At 42.9% G+C, this 21,538-nt stretch overlaps 12 non-coding genes across 12 annotated transcripts; all 12 read right to left on the bottom strand.

Annotated features, from left to right (window-relative positions):
* Positions 1-104: 104 nt before the first annotated feature.
* Positions 105-186, bottom strand: TRNAS-UGA (transfer RNA serine (anticodon UGA)). The gene has a single exon. It is a non-coding gene; the product is annotated as a tRNA-Ser (tRNA).
* Positions 187-810: 624 nt separating this feature from the next.
* Positions 811-892, bottom strand: TRNAS-UGA (transfer RNA serine (anticodon UGA)). Its single transcript has one exon. It is a non-coding gene; the product is annotated as a tRNA-Ser (tRNA).
* Positions 893-2,218: 1,326 nt separating this feature from the next.
* TRNAA-UGC (transfer RNA alanine (anticodon UGC)) lies at positions 2,219-2,300 on the bottom strand. The gene has a single exon. It is a non-coding gene; the product is annotated as a tRNA-Ala (tRNA).
* Positions 2,301-2,924: 624 nt separating this feature from the next.
* On the bottom strand, positions 2,925-3,006 carry TRNAS-CGA (transfer RNA serine (anticodon CGA)). The gene has a single exon. It is a non-coding gene; the product is annotated as a tRNA-Ser (tRNA).
* Positions 3,007-3,631: 625 nt separating this feature from the next.
* On the bottom strand, positions 3,632-3,713 carry TRNAS-CGA (transfer RNA serine (anticodon CGA)). Its single transcript has one exon. It is a non-coding gene; the product is annotated as a tRNA-Ser (tRNA).
* A 624-nt stretch (positions 3,714-4,337) lies between these two features.
* On the bottom strand, positions 4,338-4,419 carry TRNAS-UGA (transfer RNA serine (anticodon UGA)). The gene has a single exon. It is a non-coding gene; the product is annotated as a tRNA-Ser (tRNA).
* A 624-nt stretch (positions 4,420-5,043) lies between these two features.
* TRNAS-CGA (transfer RNA serine (anticodon CGA)) lies at positions 5,044-5,125 on the bottom strand. The gene has a single exon. It is a non-coding gene; the product is annotated as a tRNA-Ser (tRNA).
* Positions 5,126-5,750: 625 nt separating this feature from the next.
* Positions 5,751-5,832, bottom strand: TRNAS-UGA (transfer RNA serine (anticodon UGA)). The gene has a single exon. It is a non-coding gene; the product is annotated as a tRNA-Ser (tRNA).
* Positions 5,833-6,456: 624 nt separating this feature from the next.
* Positions 6,457-6,538, bottom strand: TRNAS-UGA (transfer RNA serine (anticodon UGA)). Its single transcript has one exon. It is a non-coding gene; the product is annotated as a tRNA-Ser (tRNA).
* Positions 6,539-7,178: 640 nt separating this feature from the next.
* TRNAS-UGA (transfer RNA serine (anticodon UGA)) lies at positions 7,179-7,260 on the bottom strand. Its single transcript has one exon. It is a non-coding gene; the product is annotated as a tRNA-Ser (tRNA).
* A 623-nt stretch (positions 7,261-7,883) lies between these two features.
* TRNAS-CGA (transfer RNA serine (anticodon CGA)) lies at positions 7,884-7,965 on the bottom strand. Its single transcript has one exon. It is a non-coding gene; the product is annotated as a tRNA-Ser (tRNA).
* A 622-nt stretch (positions 7,966-8,587) lies between these two features.
* On the bottom strand, positions 8,588-8,669 carry TRNAS-UGA (transfer RNA serine (anticodon UGA)). The gene has a single exon. It is a non-coding gene; the product is annotated as a tRNA-Ser (tRNA).
* Positions 8,670-21,538: the final 12,869 nt, after the last annotated feature.

Below are 21,538 nucleotides of genomic sequence, written 5' to 3'. Positions count from 1 at the left end.
AGAGGCAATAGTGACACCAAAATAAGCTACCTATTTATACAACTGAGATGGAAGAAATACTAAAGGTTAACTTCTAAAATTGTAGCCGAAGATAAAAATACTCTTGTTGTCAGCAGGATTCGAAACTGCACGGGGAGACCACAATGGATTTCAAGTCCATCACCTTAACCACTCGGCCACAACAACTTACAGTAAGTTTTGTGCAAATAATCTGTATGAAAGTTTTCAAGGTGTCCCACAGCAAACTCCTGATGTTCTGCAATGCACTTTTTAAAAACAATACAAACAAGCAGGTACAAGGAGCTCAAATGAGATTAATGGCGCCTAAATAGAGCACATAAAGAAACAGTTACACAGCTAAGAAAAGGGAAAGAAAGACTAGGGAAAAAACACAGAAAGAGCCTGTAGATAAAATTATCTTCCTGGGACAGCAGGTTAAGAGAAATTATACAGGGAGCAGTTAAGCTTGTAACATGGGAGAATAAAAAAGAAAATGCCCTTTTATGAAGTGTGTTTGCCTAATCCAGCAAGCACTTTTGTTCTATTTCTCTATTTGCTTCTTTTATTGGTAAAGTAAGTTTCAAGTGCACATGCAGGTATGACTGAGAGATCCAGGGTATAATATTTTGAAGCGTTTGCACCATCGCTAATGTAGGAAGAGAGGTATGGCAAAGACATGAAAGGGGTAGCAAAAATAAATATGTGAAGAGGCAATAGTGACACCAATATAAGCCACCTATTTATAAAACTGACATGGAAGAAATACTAAAGGTTAACTTCTAAAATTGTAGCCGAAGACGAAAATTCTCTCGTTGTCGGCAGGATTTGAACCTGCGCGGGGAGATCCCAAAGGACTTCAAGTCCATCGCCTTAACCACTCGGCCACAACAACTTACTGCAAGTTTTGTGCAAATAATCTGTATGAAAGTTTTCAAGGTGTCCCACAGCAAATTCCTGATGTTCTGCAATGCACTTTTTAAAAACAATACAAACAAGCAGGTATAAGGAGCTCAAATGAGATTAATGGCGCCTAAATAGAGCACGTAAAGGAACAGTTACACAGCTAAGAAAAGGGAAAGAAAGACTAGGGGAAAACACAGAAAGAGCCTGTAGATAAAATTATCTTCCTGGGACAGCAGGTTAAGAGAAATTACACAGGGAGCAGTTAAGCTTGTAACACGGGAGAATAAAAAAGAAATGCAGTTTTATGAAGTGTGTTTGCCTAATCCAGCAAGGACTTTTGTTCTATTTCTCTATTTGCTTCTTTCATTGGTAAAGTAAGTTTCAAGTACACATGCAGGTATGACTGAGAGAGCCAGGGTATAATATTTTGAAGCGTTTGCACCATCGCTAATGTAGGAAGAGAGGTATAGCAAAGACATGAAAGGGGTAGCAAAAATAAATATGTGAAGAGGCAATAATGACACCAATATAAACCACCTATTTATAAAACTGACAAGGAAGAAATACTAAAGGTTAACTTCTAAAATTGTAGCCGAAGACGAAAATACTCTCATTGTCGGCAGGATTCGGACCTGCGAGGGGAGAGCCCAATGGATTTCGAGTCCATCCCCCTAACCACTCAGCCACAACAACTTACTGTAAGCTTTGTGCAAATAATCTGTACGAAAGTTTTCCAGGTGTCCCACAGCAAATTCCTGATGTTCTGCAATGCACTTTTTAAAAACAATACAAACAAGCAGGTACAAGGATCTCAAATGAGATTAATGCCGCCTAAATAGAGCACGTAAAGGAACAGTTACACAGCTAAGAAAAGGGAAAGAAAGCCAAGGGAAAAAACACAGAAAGAGCCTGTAGATAAAATTATCTTCCTGGGACAGCAGGTGAAGAGAAATTACACAGGGAGCAGTTAAGCTTGTAACACAGGAGAATAAAAAAGAAAATGCCCTTTTATGAAGTGTGTTTGCCTAATCCAGCAAGCACTTTATTTCTATTTCTCTATTTGCTTCTTTTATTGGTAAAGTAAGTTTCAAGTGCACATGCAGGTATGACTGAGAGCCAGGGTATAATATTTTGAAGCGTTTGCACCATCGCTAATGTAGGAAGAGAGGTATGGCAAAGACATGAAAGGGGTAGCAAAAATAAATATGTGAAGAGGCAATAGTGACACCAATATAAGCCACCTATTTATAAAACTGACATGGAAGAAATACTAAAGGTTAACTTCTAAAATTGTAGCCGAAGACGAAAATACTCTCGTTGTCAGCAGGACTTGAACCTGCGCGGGGAGACCCCAATGGATTGCAAGTCCATGCCCTTAACCACTCGGCCACAACAACTTACTGCAAGCTTTGTGCAAATAATCTGTATGAAAGTTTTCAAGGTGTCCCACAGCAAATTCCAGATGATCTGCAATGCACTTTTTAAAAACAATACAAAGAAGCAGGTACAAGGAGCTCAAATGAGATTAATGGCGCCTAAATAGAGCACGTAAAGGAACAGTTACACAGCTAAGAAAAGGGAAAGAAAGACTAGGGAAAAAACACAGAAAGAGCCTGTAGATAAAATTATCTTCCTGGGATAGCAGGTTAAGAGAAATTTCACAGGGAGCAGTTAAGCTTGTAACACGGGAGAATAAAAAAGAAAATGCAGTTTTATGAAGTGTGTTTGCCTAATCCAGCAAGCACTTTTGTTCTATTTCTTTATTTGCTTCTTTCATTGGTAAAGTAAGTTTCAAGTACACATGCAGGTATGACTGAGAGATCCAGGGTATACTATTTTGAAGCGTTTGCACCATCACTAATGTAGGAAGAGAGGTATAGCAAAGACATGAAAGGGGTAGCAAAAATAAATATGTGAAGAGGCAATAGTGACACCAATATAAGCCACCTATTTATAAAACTGACATGGAAGAAATACTAAAGGATATCTTCTATAATTGTAGCCGAAGACAAAAATACTCTCGTTGTCGGCAGGATTCGAACCTGCGCGGGGAGACCCCAATGGATTTCGAGTCCATCGCCTTAACCACTCTGCCACAACAACTTACTGCAAGCTTTGTGCAAATAATCTGTATGAAAGTTTTCAAGGTGTCCCACAGCAAATTCCTGATGTACTGCAATGCACTTTAAAAAAAAATATACAAACAAGCAGGTACAAGGAGCTCAAATGAGATTAATGGCGCCTAAATAGAGCACGTAAAGGAACAGTTACACAGCTAAGAAAAGGGAAAGAAAGACTAGGGATAAAACACAGAAAGAGCCTGTAGATAAAATTATCTTCCTGGGACAGCAGGTTAAGAGAAATCACACAGGGAGCAGTTAAGCTTGTAACACGGGAGAATAAAAAAGAAAATGCACTTTTATGAAGTGTGTTTGCGTAATCCAGCAAGCACTTTTGTTCTATTTCTCTATTTGCTTCTTTCATTGGTAAAGTAAGTTTCAAGTACACATGCAGGTATGACTGAGAGAGCCAGGGTATAATATTTTGAAGCGTTTGCACCATCGCTAATGTAGGAAGAGAGGTATAGCAAAGACATGAAAGGGGTAGCAAAAATAAATATGTGAAGAGGCAATAGTGACACCAATATAAGCCACCTATTTATAAAACTGACATGGAAGAAATACTAAAGGATAAATTCTATAATTGTAGCCGAAGACGAACATACTCTCGTTGTCGGCAGGATTCGAACCTGCGCGGGGAGACCCCAATGGATTTCGAGTCCATTGCCTTAACCACTCGGCCACAACAACTTACTGCAAGCATTATGCAAATAATCCGTATGAAAGTTTTCAAGGTGTCCCACAGCAAATTCCTGATGTTCTGCAATGCACTTTTTAAAAACAATACAAACACGCAGGTACAAGGAGCTCAAATGAGATTAATGGCGCCTAAATACAGCACGTAAAGGAACAGTTACACAGCTAAGAAAAGGGAAAGAAAGTCTAGGGAAAAACACAGAAAGAGACTGTAGATAAAATTATCTTCCTGGGGCAGCAGGTTAAGAGAAATTACACAGGGAGCAGTTAAGCTTGTAACACGGGAGAATAAAAAAGAAAATGCAGTTTTATGAAGTGTGTTTGCCTAATCCAGCAAGCACTTTTGTTCTATTTCTCTATTTGCTTCTTTCATTGGTAAAGTAAGTTTCAAGTACACATGCAGGTATGACTGAGAGAGCCAGGGTATAATATTTTGAAGCGTTTGCACCATCGCTAATGTAGGAAGAGAGGTATAGCAAAGACATGAAAGGGGTAGCAAAAATTAAATATATGAAGAGAAAATAGTGACACCAATATAAGCTACCTATTTATAAAACTGACATGGAAGAAATACTAAAGGTTAACTTCTAAAATTGGATCAGAAGACGAAAATACTCTCGTTGTCGGCAGGATTCGAACCTGCGCAGGGAGACCCCAATGGATTTCAAGTCCATCACCTTAACCACTCGGCCACAACAACTTACCGTAAGCTTTGTGCAAATAATCTGTATGGAAGTTTTCAAGTTGTCCCAAAGCAAATTCCTGATGTTTTGCAATGCACTTTTTAAAAACAATACAAACAAGCAGGTACAAGGAGCTCAAATGAGATTAATGGCGCCTAAATAGAGCACGTAAAGGAACAGTTACACAGCTAAGAAAAGGGAAAGAAAGACTAGGGAAAAAACACAGAAAGAGCCTGTAGATAAAATGATCTTCCTGGGACAGCAGGTTAAGAGAAATTACACAGGGAGCAGTTAAGCTTGTAACACGGGAGAATAAAAAAGAAAATGTAGTTTTATGAAGTGTGTTTGCCTAATCCAGCAAGCACTTTTGTTCTATTTCTCTATTTGCTTCTTTCATTGGTAAAGTAAGTTTCAAGTACACATGCAGGTATGACTGAGAAAGCCAGGGTATAATATTTTGAAGCGTTTGCACCATCGCTAATGTAGGAAGAGAGGTATAGCAAAGACATGAAAGGGGTAGCAAAAATAAATATATAAAGAGGAAATAGAGACACCAATATAAGCTACCTATTTATAAAACTGACATGGAAGAAATACTAAAGGTTAACTTCTAAAATTGTATCAGAAGACGAAAATACTCTTGTCGTCTGCAGTATTTGAACCTGCGCGGGGAGACCCCAATTGATTTCGAGTCCATCGCCTTAACCACTCGGCCACAACAACTTACTGCAAGCATTGTGCAAATAATCTGTATGAAAGTTTTCAAGGTGTCCCACAGCAAATTCCTGATGTTCTGCAATGCACTTTTTAAAAACAATACAAACAAGCAGGTACAAGGAGCTCAAATGAGATTAATGGCGCCTAAATACAGCACGTAAAGGAACAGTTACACAGCTAAGAAAAGGGAAAGAAAGTCTAGGGAAAAAACACAGAAAGAGACTGTAGATAAAATTATCTTCCTGGGACAGCAGGTTAAAAAAAATTACACAGGGAGCAGTTAAGCTTGTAACACGGGAGAATAAAAAAGAAAATGCAGTTTTATGAAGTGTGTTTGCCTAATCCAGCAAGCACTTTTGTTCTATTTCTCTATTTGCTTCTTTCATTGGTAAAGTAAGTTTCAAGTACACATGCAGGTATGACTGAGAGAGCCAGGGTATAATATTTTGAAGCGTTTGCACCATCGCTAATGTAGGAAGAGAGGTATAGCAAAGACATGAAAGGGGTAGCAAAAATTAAATATATGAAGAGAAAATAGTGACACCAATATAAGCTACCTATTTATAAAACTGACATGGAAGAAATACTAAAGGTTAACTTCTAAAATTGGATCAGAAGACGAAAATACTCTCGTTGTCGGCAGGATTCGAACCTGCGCAGGGAGACCCCAATGGATTTCAAGTCCATCGCCTTAACCACTCGGCCACAACAACTTACTGTAAGCTTTGTGCAAATAATCTGTATGGAAGTTTTCAAGTTGTCACAAAGCAAATTCCTGATGTTCTGCAATGCACTTTTTAAAAACAATACAAACAAGCAGGTACAAGGAGCTCAAATGAGATTAATGGCGCCTAAATAGAGCACGTAAAGGAACAGTTACACAGCTAAGAAAAGGGAAAGAAAGACTAGGGAAAAAACACAGAAAGAGCCTGTAGATAAAATTATCTTCCTGGGACAGCAGGTTAAGAGAAATTACACAGGGAGCAGTTAAGCTTGTAACACGGGAGAATAAAAAAGAAAATGCAGTTTTATGAAGTGTGTTTGTCTAATCCAGCAAGCACTTTTGTTCTATTTCTCTATTTGCTTCTTTCATTGGTAAAGTAAGTTTCAAGTACACATGCAGGTATGACTGAGAAAGCCAGGGTATAATATTTTGAAGCGTTTGCACCATCGCTAATGTAGGAAGAGAGGTATAGCAAAGACATGAAAGGGGTAGCAAAAATAAATATATGAAGAGGAAATAGAGACACCAATATAAGCTACCTATTTATAAAACTGACATGGAAGAAATACTAAAGGTTAACTTCTAAAATTGTATCAGAAGACGAAAATACTCTTGTCGTCGGCAGGATTTGAACCTGCGCGGGGAGACCCCAATTGATTTCAAGTCCATCGCCTTAACCACTCGGCCACAACAACTTACTGCAAGCATTGTGCAAATAATCTGTATGAAAGTTTTCAAGGTGTCCCACAGCAAATTCCTGATGTTCTGCAATGCACTTTTTAAAAATAATACAAACAAGCAGGTAAAAGGAGCTCAAATGAGATTAATGGCGCCTAAATACAGCACGTAAAGGAACAGTTACACAGCTAAGAAAAGGGAAAGAAAGTCTAGGGGGGAAAAAACACAGAAAGAGACTGTAGATAAAATTATCTTCCTGGGACAGCAGGTTAAGAGAAATTACACAGGGAGCAGTTAAGCTTGTAACACGGGAGAATAAAAAAGAAAATGCAGTTTTATGAAGTGTGTTTGCCTAATCCAGCAAGCACTTTTGTTCTATTTCTCTATTTGCTTCTTTCATTGGTAAAGTAAGTTTCAAGTACACATGCAGGTATGACTGAGAGAGCCAGGGTATAATATTTTGAAGCGTTTGCACCATCGCTAATGTAGGAAGAGAGGTATAGCAAAGACATGAAAGGGGTAGCAAAAATTAAATATATGAAGAGAAAATAGTGACACCAATATAAGCTACCTATTTATAAAACTGACATGGAAGAAATACTAAAGGTTAACTTCTAAAATTGGATCAGAAGACGAAAATACTCTCGTTAATACTCTCGTTGTCGGCAGGATTCGAACCTGCGCGGGGAGACCCGAATGGATTTCAAGTCCATCACCTTAACCACTCGGCCACAACAACTTACTGTAAGCTTTGTGCAAATAATCTGTATGGAAGTTTTCAAGTTGTGCCAAAGCAAATTCCTGATGTTCTGCAATGCACTTTTTAAAAACAATACAAACAAGCACGTACAAGGAGCTCAAATGAGATTAATGGCGCCTAAATAGAGCACGTAAAGGAACAGTTACACAGCTAAGAAAAGGGTAAGAAAGACTAGGGAAAAACACAGAAAGAGCCTGTAGATAAAATTATCTTCCTGGGACAGCAGGTTAAGAGAAATTACACAGGGAGCAGTTAAGCTTGTAACACGGGAGAATAAAAAAGAAAATGCAGTTTTATGAAGTGTGTTTGCCTAATTCAGCAAGCACTTTTGTTCTATTTCTCTATTTGCTTCTTTCATTGGTAAAGTAAGTTTCAAGTACACATGCAGGTATGACTGAGAAAGCCAGGGTATAATATTTTGAATCGTTTGCACCATCGCTAATGTAGGAAGAGAGGTATAGCAAAGACATGACAGGGGTAGCAAAAATAATTATGTGAAGAGGCAATACTGACACCAATATAAACCACCTATTTATAAAACTGACATGGAAGAAATACTAAAGGTTAACTTCTAAAATTGTAGCCGAAGACGAAAATACTCTCGTTGTCGGCAGGATTCGAACCTGCGCGGGGAGAGCCCAATGGATTTCGAGTCCATCCCCTTAACCACTCGGCCACAACAACTTACCGTAAGCTTTGTGCAAATAATCTGTATGAAAGTTTTCAAGGTGTCCCACAGCAAATGCCTGATGTTCTGCAATGCACTTTTTAAAAACAATACAAACAAGCAGGTACAAGGAGCTCAAATGAGATTAATGGCGCCTAAATAGAGCACGTAAAGGAACAGTTACACAGCAAAGAAAAGGGAAAGAAAGACTAGGGAAAAAACACAGAAAGAGCCTGTAGATAAAATGATCTTCCTGGGACAGCAGTTTAAGAGAAATTACACAGGGAGCAGTTAAGCTTGTAACACGGGAGAATAAAAAAGAAAATGCAGTTTTATGAAGTGTGCTGGCCTAATCCAGCAAGCACTTTTGTTCTATTTCTCTATTTGCTTCTTTCATTGGTAAAGTAAGTTTCAAGTGCACATGCAGGTATGACTGAGAGCCAGGGTATAATATTTTGAAGCGTTTGCACCATCGCTAATGTAGGAAGAGAGGTATGGCAAAGACATGAAAGGGGTAGCAAAAATAAATATGTGAAGAGGCAATAGTGACACCAATATAAGCCACCTATTTATAAAACTGACATGGAAGAAATACTAAAGGTTAACTTCTAAAATTGTAGCCGAAGACGAAAATACTCTCGTTGTCGGCAGGATTTGAACCTGCGCGGGGAGACCCCAACGGATTTCAAGTCCATCGCCTTAACCACTCGGCCACAACAACTTACTGCAAGCTTTGTGCAAATAATCTGTATGAAAGTTTTCAAGGTGTCCCACAGCAAATTCCTGATGTTCTGCAATGCACTTTTTAAAAACAATACAAAAAAGCAGGTACAAGGAGCTCAAATGAGATTAATGGCGCCTAAATACAGCACGTAAAGGAACAGTTACACAGCTAAGAAAAGGGAATGAAAGACTAGGGAAAAAACACAGAAAGAGCCTGTAGATAAAATTATCTTCCTGGGACAGCAGGTTAAGAGAAATTACACAGGGAGCAGTTAAGCTTGTAACACGGGAGAATAAAAAAGAAAATGCAGTTTTATGAAGTGTGCTGGCCTAATCCAGCAAGCACTTTTGTTCTATTTCTCTATTTGCTTCTTTCATTGGTAAAGTAAGTTTCAAGTACACATGCAGGTATGACTGAAAGAGCCAGGGTGTAATATTTTGAAGCGTTTGCACCATCGCTAATGTAGGAAGAGAGGTATAGCAAAGACATGAAAGGGGTAGCAAAAATAAATATGTGAAGAGGCAATAATGACACCAATATAAGCCACCTATTTATAAAACTGACACGGAAGAAATACTAAAGGTTAACTTCTAAAATTGTATCAGAAGACGAAAATCCTCTCGTTTTCGGAAGGATTCAAACCTGCGTGGGGAGACCCCAATGGATTTCGAGTCCATCGCCTTAACCACACGGCCACAACAACTTACTGTAAGCTTTGTGCAAATAATCTGTATGAAAGTTTTCAAGGTGTCCCAGAGCTAAGCATGGGCGGATTTTGCGGATTGGCAATCCGCGAACTTGCGTATTTACGGATTCGCAATCCGCGAAGATCCGCGAACTCTAGCGGACTTGCGGATTTTTCCGTTTTTTGTGTTGGCGCGTGTTCGCGCCGATTTTGGGACAAGTTCGCAATTGCGAACTTACTTTTCGGCTTGCAACGGCCGCGACTATGTTGTTTCTACGTCTGGTTTATCATCACAGGTTCACAGCACCCTCTGTTTCACCACTGCCACCCTCTGGGACACCCATGCCACCCTCTAGTACATCCTCACAGGCACCTATTAGGTTTATTTATTACTGTAGATTATGGTGGTTGAAAAAAGCTAGCACACCTGCCCTTCTTCAACTGCCATCAATTAATTTGTGTTTCATTAATGTGTCAGTAATTTTGAAAGTTCCAGTCTGGCTGGCACCTGCTTCCTTCCTTATCTGTAATTTGCTTTTTGTTGCAGTGAAATTTTTTTTTTACAGGACCTTTATGGTGCTATTCTATGAGCCTGCTGTTTGGGTCATAGCAGGGTCATAGAATTGTTGCAAACTCTGGAGGGGCCCATCAGGAAGCACTACCTTGAATGTTACTAATGTTAAGTTTGAACTTTTGCACCTGCTCATTGCTTTCATTTTAGCTAAAATCGTTTTTTTTGCAATTTCGCGCGTTATTTGGGGCGCGAATCCGTGCGAGATCGATTTCGGAAGCCGCGAATACGTGCGAATACAAAATTGTTTTTGTTGCGACGTGTATGTTCGCGTGATCTTGCGCGTGTTCGCGAGGCGCTTCTAGCTATTCGTTTGCCAAGTTACCCTATCGGTCGTACACGGGCGCGGCCATCTTGTTGGCGTGACGTAATTCCGTTTCCGCCCGCTATGTGTAATCTCGCAAAGTGTGCTGCTCGCGAGTACAAGTTCGCGCGTACTCGCAAGGAAAATCTCGCGCGAACTTACCCACGCGGTCGTGAACGGGCGCGGCCATCTTGTTTCTCATTCATTGCTATGGTTCTGGGCATGCTTTCTCTATCCTCTCTCAATCTCTGCCATCCTTTGCTTGTTTGAAGTTTTTTTGATCTAATTTTACTTATTATCTAACCCTCTATTTTTCTAGCTCTATATTTTTGTGTTTTCTGCAGCTTTTAGTTACTTTTAAACTACTTTTTTAAACTCTTTTATTTTCTTCTTCACTATTCTATTTCTTCTTTATCATTTAAGTTTATTTCTGCCCAGACCATGGTAAAGGGAGCCGGGAAGCACCCTGAGAAGGGGAAGGGTCCCGCACCCCGTGCCCGGCTCCCGTGCGGGCGTTTAAGGGGGGAGCAAGTGGTCCCGAGGGAGATCTTTAGCGCGGAGGAAGTGGCGGCACTGATCTTCCATGTCCAGCGCCGCCTCCCCAAGACGATCCTGGGAGGCGGCAAGATCGCGACCGGCTATGGCATCCGGGAGCGCCGCCAGCGGTGGGAGAAGGTGTGCCGGGCCATGTACAAGATCTCTGGGGTCCGGCGCACATATAACCAGGCCACCCACCGCTGGACCGATGTCATGGACCGGGAGCGGGACTTGCTGGACGCGCTCGGCGTAGAGGTCCCCGGGCTTGGTGAGTAGTAGTAGTAGTACATTTACTACTCTGTTTTATCCTGCTCTGTTATTTGCAAATCTTTGTTCTTTACCAAGAGCAATAATGCTGCCGATTACATTGAGGTAAATTATATTTCAAAATCTTCTATGCATTTCATTTTCAGGTGCACTGCTCTCCTTCTCAGTAGCCTTTCTTGCTACTATGCTTCTTTGTTTTGTATGTTGTGTTCAGAAGCATTTCATTGGCCTGAGAAATTATGTATCAGTGTACTGTAAAGAAAAGAACTGCGTAATGCTAGACAGTAAGGGTCATATTTTCAATTACCGGCGCATCCCTGCAAAGTAGCAGGGATGCGGCAGTAATTGTGTGCCATGCCACCACCACCCATTGGCCCAAAACGTCACAGAAGCCTTACGCATCTGTGCCGTAAAGGCAGCGCATTGCTGGAGTTGCGTGCCAACGATGGCGCAGCTCCAGCAATGCTCTGGGGTACCCTATCTCCCCAATGCTGCATCAAGCCGTACGTCGGCTTCAAGCGCGCAGGGTTTGAGTCATGCATCATTGTCATAAAAATGACTGATTGACATCTTGTAGATTTCCCTCAGCCACTTTTAGGATTCGTTCCTGCGCAGGTACGCCCTCCCTTGCGCCGGAACGCCCCCTGATGGCGCAGGGCTTTACAACGTGATGCATCGCCCATATGCCCATATGTGTTTTTTTTTTTAATATATACGCCGCACCAACACCATGGCGAGTCTTTTGTTCTGCCGCTGCGTCAGAAAAGGCACGCAACAATGGAGGAAAATCAGCCGCAACTTCCGCAAGGGACTTATAAATCAGCCCCAACAGACTGAAGTCCAGTGTCCTTCCTTTAGACAGTCACATGGCTATCAGAAGAAATAGTGGCGGTGGTGGCGGGTGGATTGATAGTTTGAGTATTCACTGATCTGCAAGCAGGATGGACTTTGTCTGTCACGTGTTGTGCACTACTGCCTGCAGTGCCAGGCCTAGGCAAACCTCTTTAGTAGTCTGTTTATTGAGTTACATAGGAACTTTCTAAGTCAACGTTCCGCAAATCAGGCAATACGAATAACGTAGTATACCACATGAGATAGATCCCGTGGAATAGTTGTCTATCTATTTGCTATTTTTCCAAAATATGTTGTTATTGTTCTTTTGAAATGTTTGATTTGGTTGAAAAATCTCATCCATGTTTTATGGTTTTTCTTTCTTTCATGTTGTACATCAGCTCCCCCCAAGGGCAAGAGGACACAGGAGGAGGGTGCTGAGGATGCAGGCCAGGATCGGGCAGGCGAGGGCTCCTTTGCTGGCCCCAGTAAGTTTACATTTTACTAAACAGTACCTATTTTTTCCTAGCGTTCCTCATTCGATTTTTTCTAAATCGTCTTTGATCTTCTTGTAGACTGGATATAAATTCTTATCCTGCCTCGAATATGATGACTCCCTGTGGTATTACTAGACTATTCTTATTAGTCTGTCTGTGTAGCTAACTAAGATTGGACATTTGGCAATTCCATTGGACTCCCATTATATTCAGCAATACCTCTATGCACTGTCTCCTTACTGACTAGATAGTGTGGCAGAGTCATTCAGCTCCCGAAGTCACCGATTATAGATCCCCAATGATCTCTAGATTATCGTACGCAGGACAAGAGAGTAGTACGGAGTCACAGCACAGTCAAGAAGTGTCAGAGGCACTCATGCTTGCAAAAATTCCAAAACCTTTAGCTCATCCACTCTAGTCTAGAGGAACAAAAACCACAGAGTCTATTTAAGTGTAAAAGCTTTATTAAAAGTAAACACATTTATTGAAATCTACTTTGTCATAAAACTATTTAACTGTAAACGGAAAAGTGGTTAGTGCTGACGATTAATTGGACACATTTCTTGTGGTCGAGCCGAACTCTCACCTACTTTGAACTTGATCCTGGTCGTGTTCTTAGGACTCAGGAGTCAAGCTTCTGTCTGTTAGGAGAAAAAGTGGTGCGTGTTAAAAATCAAAAGCAAGCATTCATCAGTTGTGCATAAAAGTGCAGCAAGACAACAGCTTTCCCTGGAAAATGGGACATTTTTACTATGGAGTAGACAGTCACAAATTATTACATTGTATTCTGTTTTTTTAACATTTCTCCTAGACCAAATATTATATAGTAGTGAGTGGTGTATTCTAACTTTCTTAAATGTACTTTGTAGGTGTAACATCTGGTGACGGGGCCAGCGCGGAGGTGGCTGATGTGTTGGACTTGGACTCGGAGGCCTCTGGGGAGGATGCGGCGGTAGAAGAGCTGGTGGCCGTTCCTGTGGGGGATCAAACGGTGGTGGCGGAAACAGGTAAGCTATATATTCCTTACTTATTGAGATTGAAGACTGCATAGTGTGCTTTCTGCACGGGTGTATTACAATTACAAATCAACCAGGTAGTAGCCTCCTCGAAATGTACTTCGACTTAGCTGTGAAGTTTTTGGTGAGAAGAATCCCAATAAGTTCTTAGACGAACGTGATGGATGGGATGAACGAAAAGCGAAAGAAGGGTGTAAGTAAGTGGGACGCGAACTTGTATGATGGCTGGCAAAGAAGAACGATATGTGTTTGCTTGGACCCAGAGGTGGCTGGGAAGGAAAGAATATGGTATGGTGCATGGCTGGGTCAATGATGAAGCAAGGATGGGTGGAAGGACAGCAGCCTGGGTGGGTGAAACAGAAACTGTATGTGTGCGTATACTTTGAATGAATGGATGCCTGGAGCATGGTATTCTCTGACTCTTACATAGCAAATGTGTATCTAGAGAGAGTAGATGGTCGCCAGGTGAAGTAAGTGTTACCTTGAAGAGCATGTACCACCGCACCCGCACGTCCGTCCCAGTGCAGGGAAGGCAAGGAAAAGAAATTGTAAATGTGTCCAATACTTCCATGAATAGTAGCAGTACTTTGTATTGCGTTTGCATTCACAGCATATATCTGGTTATTACGGTGGACACTCCGTACCTCTCTTAATAACTTTAGTTTACTTGTAGTACGTCATTCATGTGTGGGTGTATCACTGTGTTCACTCAATATTAAGCAAAGCACCTAAAGTCATCTCATCTGTCATTAAATACGTCCCATGTGAAGTGATAGATAATCAAATTAGTTAGCTTCTTCAGTTTCCTTTTCTAGTACTCATTTGCACTGTAGGGTGAAAGGTAAATTAATTAAGCAGTAGCCCTTGTAACAGAGTATTCTCAGTGCCACCCGTAATAGAAAAGTAATAGCTTCACCACCTGCATGTACTGGACCGGTACAGTAACGCAAGTCTGTCTCCATCATCATGGTGTGCAACTTTTTTTCTCGGGTGCAACTTCACTGTGCTGTGTCCATGTCATTCTGCCGGCTTGCATAAGATAACGTACCCATTTCCCTAAACAAGAGAGAAGAAGAAGAATAAGACTGGTGTACTGTCATAGTCGACTGTAATGGAAGTCCATAGTGGTCGTAGAATTAGTTCATTAAACTACCACTACTGTTAGAGCAAGGATGCAGAAGTGGGAGGGTTACATAGATACTGTCCTCAATAGTTATGTACTGTGCTTTCAATTTGCTACTTGTACTCTGTGACCCAACTTTCGGCTCAATCACTTTGTGTTATTAATAAGGAGCATTGGTTACAGACTATGTCTTTCTTTCTTCATATAGTTGCTCCTTCTTCCAAATCAACAACAAGGAGGGAGCAGGCTAGATTGGCCCGGCAACGGAGGCTGGAGGCCACAGTCGCCGAGTATCGGCGGCTGGTGGCCCTGGAGGAGGAGGAGGACACGCAGTCGAGCGGGGCAACATCTTCGACTGCATCCTCCTCCGTGACTAAACCAGCGGGACCGAGCCGGGCTAAGAAAGCCGACCGCCACCGCCAAGCACCCGAAACACCAGCTGCCCCCCACAGGAGCTGCAAGGAACGCCAACACCGCCTACGAGTCCGCATGTCCAACCTGGAGCAGGAGGTCCTGAGGTATAAGACCTTGGTTAAGGGCCTCCGCTCCGAGCTTGCCACCCTCCGCAAGGAGTATGATGCCCATGCCGCATCATGCACCAGCACCAGCACCCTCCAGTAGTGGAGTGTCCCTTGCCCTTTTTTTATAGACTTTTGGGGGGTGGGATTTGGGAGTTGGGATCGTTTTGGGACGTTTCAGAGACAATCGTTGGGGTTAGGGTGGGTGAGGGAGATTATTTTGTTAGGGATAAATAAATATATTTTTCAACTACTTTATCTGACCATACCTGTTTTTTACTGCTTTTCAGTCTGGTGGGTGGGGGGCGGGGGTGTAACAGTAACTTTGTTTTCCTGAACAGTCGTAGGACTTTAGTAGTACAACCGTCAAACTCTTGTCTACTCCGAAATAATACTCCATTATACTACCTCCCACCAAACGCTTATCTTACCTGTAATTTGTGTTAGAAATTAGGGCTAGGCTCAGGGCTGGCTCCAGGTGAAATGGGGATTAACGTTGTCATTCCTGGGCGGGTGACATTTCCTCATTGCGGTGTTACTAGTGGTGTGACACAGTGGCAGTTGCATGCCTATGGAAAAAAAGAAAACGAAACCTTGTTTGTACTCCTTACTGTAGCATTACAACGGTTACGGTACGATCGAGAAAATAGCAGGTGACAGTACACTAGAACAGTGCCATAATGTAGCCTAACAAATGGTAAAGTATTGCAAGTATAACTAGTACTTGCGTTGAATTTATTTGACATTGGCTACTACTACTAGAAGATATAGTACTGAAGCTGAGTAAGTCTAGAAGATATCCTCGTATTCCTTCACCAGCCTGTTGCTGCTATCACCTTATCCTCCCCAGCAAGTGTGTGGAATTATTGATGTCATTTTAGTCAGACATCAAGCAAAACAACACAGCCCGGGGGAAGAGGGTTAGGGTTTGTAAAATGGATGGGAATGGGGGTTTCTTTTTGGGTAGGTTTTGTTGAGAGAAGAAAAAAAAAGCAGAGCATGGACAAACAATAATTGAAGATACAGAGTTTACAGACAATCTTTGGTTACAAAGTAAAGGTAAGCACATGCAGTCACACTCATAGAATAAAAGACAACAATGGATACTGTATCTGTATTGCGTATGTTGTTGGAGTTGTCCTGTTGAAATTGGTAAGTAAGTTGCATGCAGCAAACAATTCCTCTTATTGGCGGCACTCCTCCATTCCAGCTGACGCTTCGTCCATCAATGTGGTGGTGACCACTGACAGAAGAGACACCCTGTCCACTGCCTGCCTGGCGGATGTTGACTGAAACCCGGCCTGTAATTATTGAACGGAAAACAGGAAGTGCTATTACAATACCACTGATAAATAAATAAAAGGTATGTACGCTGTGTGGTTCAAAAAGTCACACTTTGATGATGCCTAGCAGAAAAATGGTTACAAAACGTACTTTGAAAGTAACAGTAGACCCAAATACAGACCGTGGATTGTATTCAAACCACTTGCCTGCAAGCAAAAGTATCCATAGCCAGCATCGCTCCAACAGTGCTCTACAACAACAGAACCGTGTTGCAATAGAACCCCCCTAAACACATGCAATCCTGCTGCTAGGGCTAACCCTAACGAACCCTAACTTACAAAGTGCCAAAACTGGTGTTTCCTTATGGATTTTGTCCAACTAACTTCTAGCCGGTATTAGACCTTCCCAGGAATGCCCCAGGCAAGACCCGCCAACCCACCCGCAAAAAAACACCCGACACAACACCACCAAACAGCGAAAAAGCTAAATCTCATACTTACAATGTCTCTCGGCCTTCGGTCCAAACGCGGCGCTGTGCAGCTAGGTCGTCATCATCATCATCAATCATCATAACTCCTGTTTTCCACCACGGATTTCCTGAAAAGCAAATGCAATCAAGATTAGACTGTCGCAGCAGTGCTTCGACAGAGACCCCGGCCGCAACCCACCCACGAACAGCAGGAAGCCCCCCAAAACGCTACATTGAGCAAGATGTCTGAAGAAATGGCAAAAAAAAGGCTGTTCCTTATGGATTTTGTCCAAAACACTTGTATCCGGTATTAGACCTTCCCAGGAAAGCCCCAGGCAAGACCCGCCGGCGCCAACCCACCCGCAAAAAAACACGCGACACAACACCACCAAACAGCGAAAAAGCTAAATCTCATACTTACAATGTCTCTCGGCCTTCGGTCCAAACGCGGCGCTGTGCAGCTAGGTCGTCATCATCATCAATCATCATAACTCCTGTTTTCCACCACGGATTTTCTGAAAAGCAAATGCAATCAAGATTAGACTGTCGCAGCAGTGCTTCGACAGAGACCCCGGCCGCAACCCACCCACGAACAGCAGGAAGCCCCCCAAAAGCTACATTGAGCAAGATGTCTGAAGAAATGGCAAAAAAAAGGCTGTTCCTTATGGATTTTGTCCAAAACACTTGTATCCGGTATTAGACCTTCCCAGGAATGCCCCAGGCAAGACCCGCCGGCGCCAACCCACCCGCAAAAAAACACCCGACAACACCCCCAAACAGCGAAAAAGCTAAATCTCATACTTACAATATCTCTCGGCCTTCGGTCCAAAGTAACGCGCTGTGCAGCTAGGTCATCATCAATCATCATAACTCCTGTTTTCCACCACGGATTTCCTGAAAAGCAAATGCAATCAAGATTAGACTGTCGCAGCAGTGCTTCGACAGACACCAAAAATTACACACAAACCCCCGGAACCCCGCCAAAGAGCACCTCAAAGGCAAGCAAGTCAGCAAAAACGGCAAGAAATTTTCACCTCATATTTGGTCCAAAACACTTTTGTCCATTATTAGAGCTTCACAGCAATGGGCCCAAAACCGTCAACTCACCCGCAAAGAAGTACAACACCCCCACAAGTGCTGAGTCTTTCTTCATTGTGCGTAATCCAGCACTCTGCTTGGAGGGAAATCGCAGTCTGGAGGAGGAGGATAGAGGAGCATGTTCTTCAGAACTTGTGAACCTGAGGAATGTAGACTGCGGCACCTTCAAATCAATAAGCAAGCAAGTGAAGACAGTTCTGATGATGGTCTTCTTTTTGGGATTAGGTGATTAAAGTTTGAATTAAATTAACTGTGCAAAACAAAGAAAGAGAGACACAAAGCACACAGGAATAAAAGTGAATAAGGACGAAAAAGAAAGTTCTTGATTGATTGTCTCATTTTCAGGGCTCGGTGTCAGGGAATAAGAACAAGATTTCGTCATCATACTCTGCGAATTCAGGCTGGATGAGGTCAGTGGCACCGAACAGAGAAAAAATCCCCTCATCTACGTTGCTGTCCTCATCGTCTTCATGTGGCGTGCTTTCTCGCACTTTGTAATCTGGTGGTATGAGGTGCTGATTCATCTTGATCATTGTCAGCCGCTCCACATTTTTGGGCGATAGGCGGCTCCGTTTGGCAGTTACAATGCCACCAGCAGCACTGAAAACACGTTCAGAAGACACACTTGCGAGTGGGCAAGACAAATAGTTTATAGCCAGGTTGTAGAGCTGTGGCCACAATTGTTTTTTGCCATGCCAATACTGCAATGGCTCCTCATTAAGAAAGACCACTGTTGAGTCATTCAGATAGTCCTGCACCATCGACTCAAGGTCATCAACTGTTCCTCCACTTTGCTTACTTTTTGCTGTGCCTGTGACATTTTTTAGAGAACCATACCCCATCAAACTTAGCCAATCCTCCTCCCCAGCCACTGTTAGTGTTGTCATTGTGTGTGGTGCAGATGATCCAGTTGCCGGTGTCTTTAACGGCTGAGAGGTCACTTGTGCCCCAGCCACAGGTGCAGAAGTGGATTCTTGTGACTGCGGATGGCCTGCTGATGCTGATGCTGATGTACTGGCTTCTCCTTCAATAACCTGCCGTTCTTTTTCAAACCTCTTGGCTGACCAGGCTAACCAATGTTTGTACTTTTGAACATCTGCATCAGCGAAAGGAAAGAATGCGTTGTCTGCCAGCGCCTTTTTGTAGCGTGGATCCAGAATAGTAGCACAAATGTAATGCTGATCTGAGTTGATGTTTTTAAGACGTTCATCACCACGTAGGCGATGTAATAATTTCTCAGACAAAATGAAATGGTTTTTTTTTTTTTCATCTTTTTCAAACTCAGAAGAAACCGCCATCAGTTGGTGCTCCAGTATGCACAACAATGGGATAGCTTTTCCCAAATTACAGTCCTCCTGGCTGACTGCACGCGTGAAGAACTCAAAAGGACGAAGCATGTCTGTCAGGCTTTTAACTATGGCCCATTGCGCCTTACTCATCCGCAGGTCCTCCTTCTGAGATGTAGCCTCTGTCAAGAAATAGTGATCGAGTACCGTATACTGCTCATGCAGACGCTCAAGCATGTAGAAGGTTGAGTTCCAACGTGTTGCCACCTCCTGGATGAGTGCTTTCACTGGCATTCCACGTTGAAGTAGCAGTCTCCGCAGATGCTTCCGGGCCTTAAAAGAATGGCTGAAATGGTTGCACATTTTGCGGCAGGTGGCCATTACCTCGAACGCTGGACTCTCTTTATCACTCAAGAATTTTTGAACTACCAGGTTGATACAGTGCGCCAAACACGGCACTCTAACATGGTGACCCTGTGACATGGCCTTAACTACATTGGCGCCATTATCCGTGGAAACATAACCAATCTTGCGTTTTAGGGGGGATAGCATTGACAACACCTTTTTGTCAAACTCTTCCAAAAGGTTTTCTGCTGTGTGACTTTTCTCCAAGGCAAACATGGCTAGTGTTGCATGTTTCCGAGCAGCTTTGAAAACTTGGTCCGGGTCAACACCTGCGTTTAGCTTTGCTATAACACCTGAAAAAGAGACCCAGTGTGCAGTGATGCACATGTAATCATCGCCTGGGCCACTGGTCCACATGTCTGTTGTCAGATGTATTGTGTGAACAGCACTCTTCTGCAAAGCTGCCCCAATCGCCTGCAGCACATCTTCATGTAGTGCTGGAACCGCAACTCTGGCAAAATAGAACCGGCTCGGAACCTTCCATTTAGGGCAGAGCGTTGCAACTAATTCAAGAAAACCTACCGCTTCTACAAAAGAAAAAGGTAGAAGGTCCACAGCTAGCATTTTAGCCAGCTTAGTGTTATACAGACGCGTCAGTGGGTGGTTGCGTTCATATGGCACGTCTGAAGTAAGCATTGTTCTAATGTTGGCCTGGACCAAGCATTTACGGGCTGATAATGACTTCGTTGACCCAATTTTGCTCGCTGGTGAACTTTTGTGCGTTGGTGTCTCACTCGCTCCAACACTCTTAGTGTGCCTCACATTGGGTGTGCTGCTGAGAGGGGTACTGGGTGTAAGGGAAGTGTTTGACACGTCTTCTTCCTGCTCGTCAACATCAGATGAAACATCAACGTTTCCTTGATTTTGGCCTTTCTTGATCGCAGCTAGGTGCGCAAACCATTGGACACCGTGCTTTCTGTCAAGATGACCACTCTGGCCGCCGGTACCATAGTTGCTACCTGGCTTACCACGACTAACTGCAAGCTTACAAAGGGTACAAATGGCAAACCTTGGATTTTTGGGACAAACAGTAAAGAAGTCCCAAACTGGGGACTTGAAGTGTCTGTGGGACCTGGAGGAGGCGGCGATACTGGTGGTGGTGGTGGTCATGAAGCTAATGCCAGATGAAGTGGAGGATCTGGATTGGCCAACTTTTGTACGTTTTCCACTTTCACCGCCACTAATTAAGGTCGAGGTTGACGCAGGTCTCTTCTTGCCAGAAAGAAATATGGAAGCGGGACGAGTTGGTGTACTACTTAACTCCAATGATTGTGGTGTTTCCACTGCCTCCTCATCGACAACATCATCATCATCATCATCACGCGCAGCAGCTCTTCGGGCTAGGGTCAAAATGTCTGTTTGCTGCATGCCCGCTGGGGCTGCAGTGACCTTTATGATGACTGGGTCGTCGTTGGCAGAGTCTTCATCAGCAGCAGTATCCGCCACTTCTTGTTGAGCCTCATCACACTCCATAAGTCTGAGACTTTGGACGAGCTTCCTTTTACGCTTAAGTACCTTTGTTGGATCATGGTGTGCCTCACTCTCAGACGGCTGTGGTGCTGGTTCCCAAGTTTGATCCGTATCATCAGAAGGAGGTGTGCTTGAAGAGGATGTAGACACCACCCTTGATCTCTTCCTTGCTAGGGTTGTGGAAGACAATGAAGGATCATCAGGAGGAGTGGCTTCCTCAAATGATACCTCGCCTTGATTGTCGATTTCCTGATGTGCCCCTACTTCGGGAGGAACAACTATTGTGGGCACTTGTTGTGACCCTCCATGCACCTCTGCATGCGCATCTCCTTGCGCTGCCTCTCCTTCCACATGTACTTGGGCTTGTACTTGCACATGTGATTGTTGTTGCCGCTGTGGTTGTTCAACACTCGTCAGATGAGCTACAACAACCTGTGTTGATTGAGGGACATTGCTGCTGCTTTCTTGCGATGAGCCAACATCACTGGTCGATGGTGATTGAAGA

Source organism: Lissotriton helveticus, chromosome 12 (genome assembly GCF_964261635.1).
Source record: "Lissotriton helveticus chromosome 12, aLisHel1.1, whole genome shotgun sequence".
NCBI lineage: Eukaryota > Metazoa > Chordata > Amphibia > Caudata > Salamandridae > Lissotriton > Lissotriton helveticus.
Note: the sequence above shows the minus strand (reverse complement) of the source record. Positions and strands in the feature narration are given on the sequence as shown.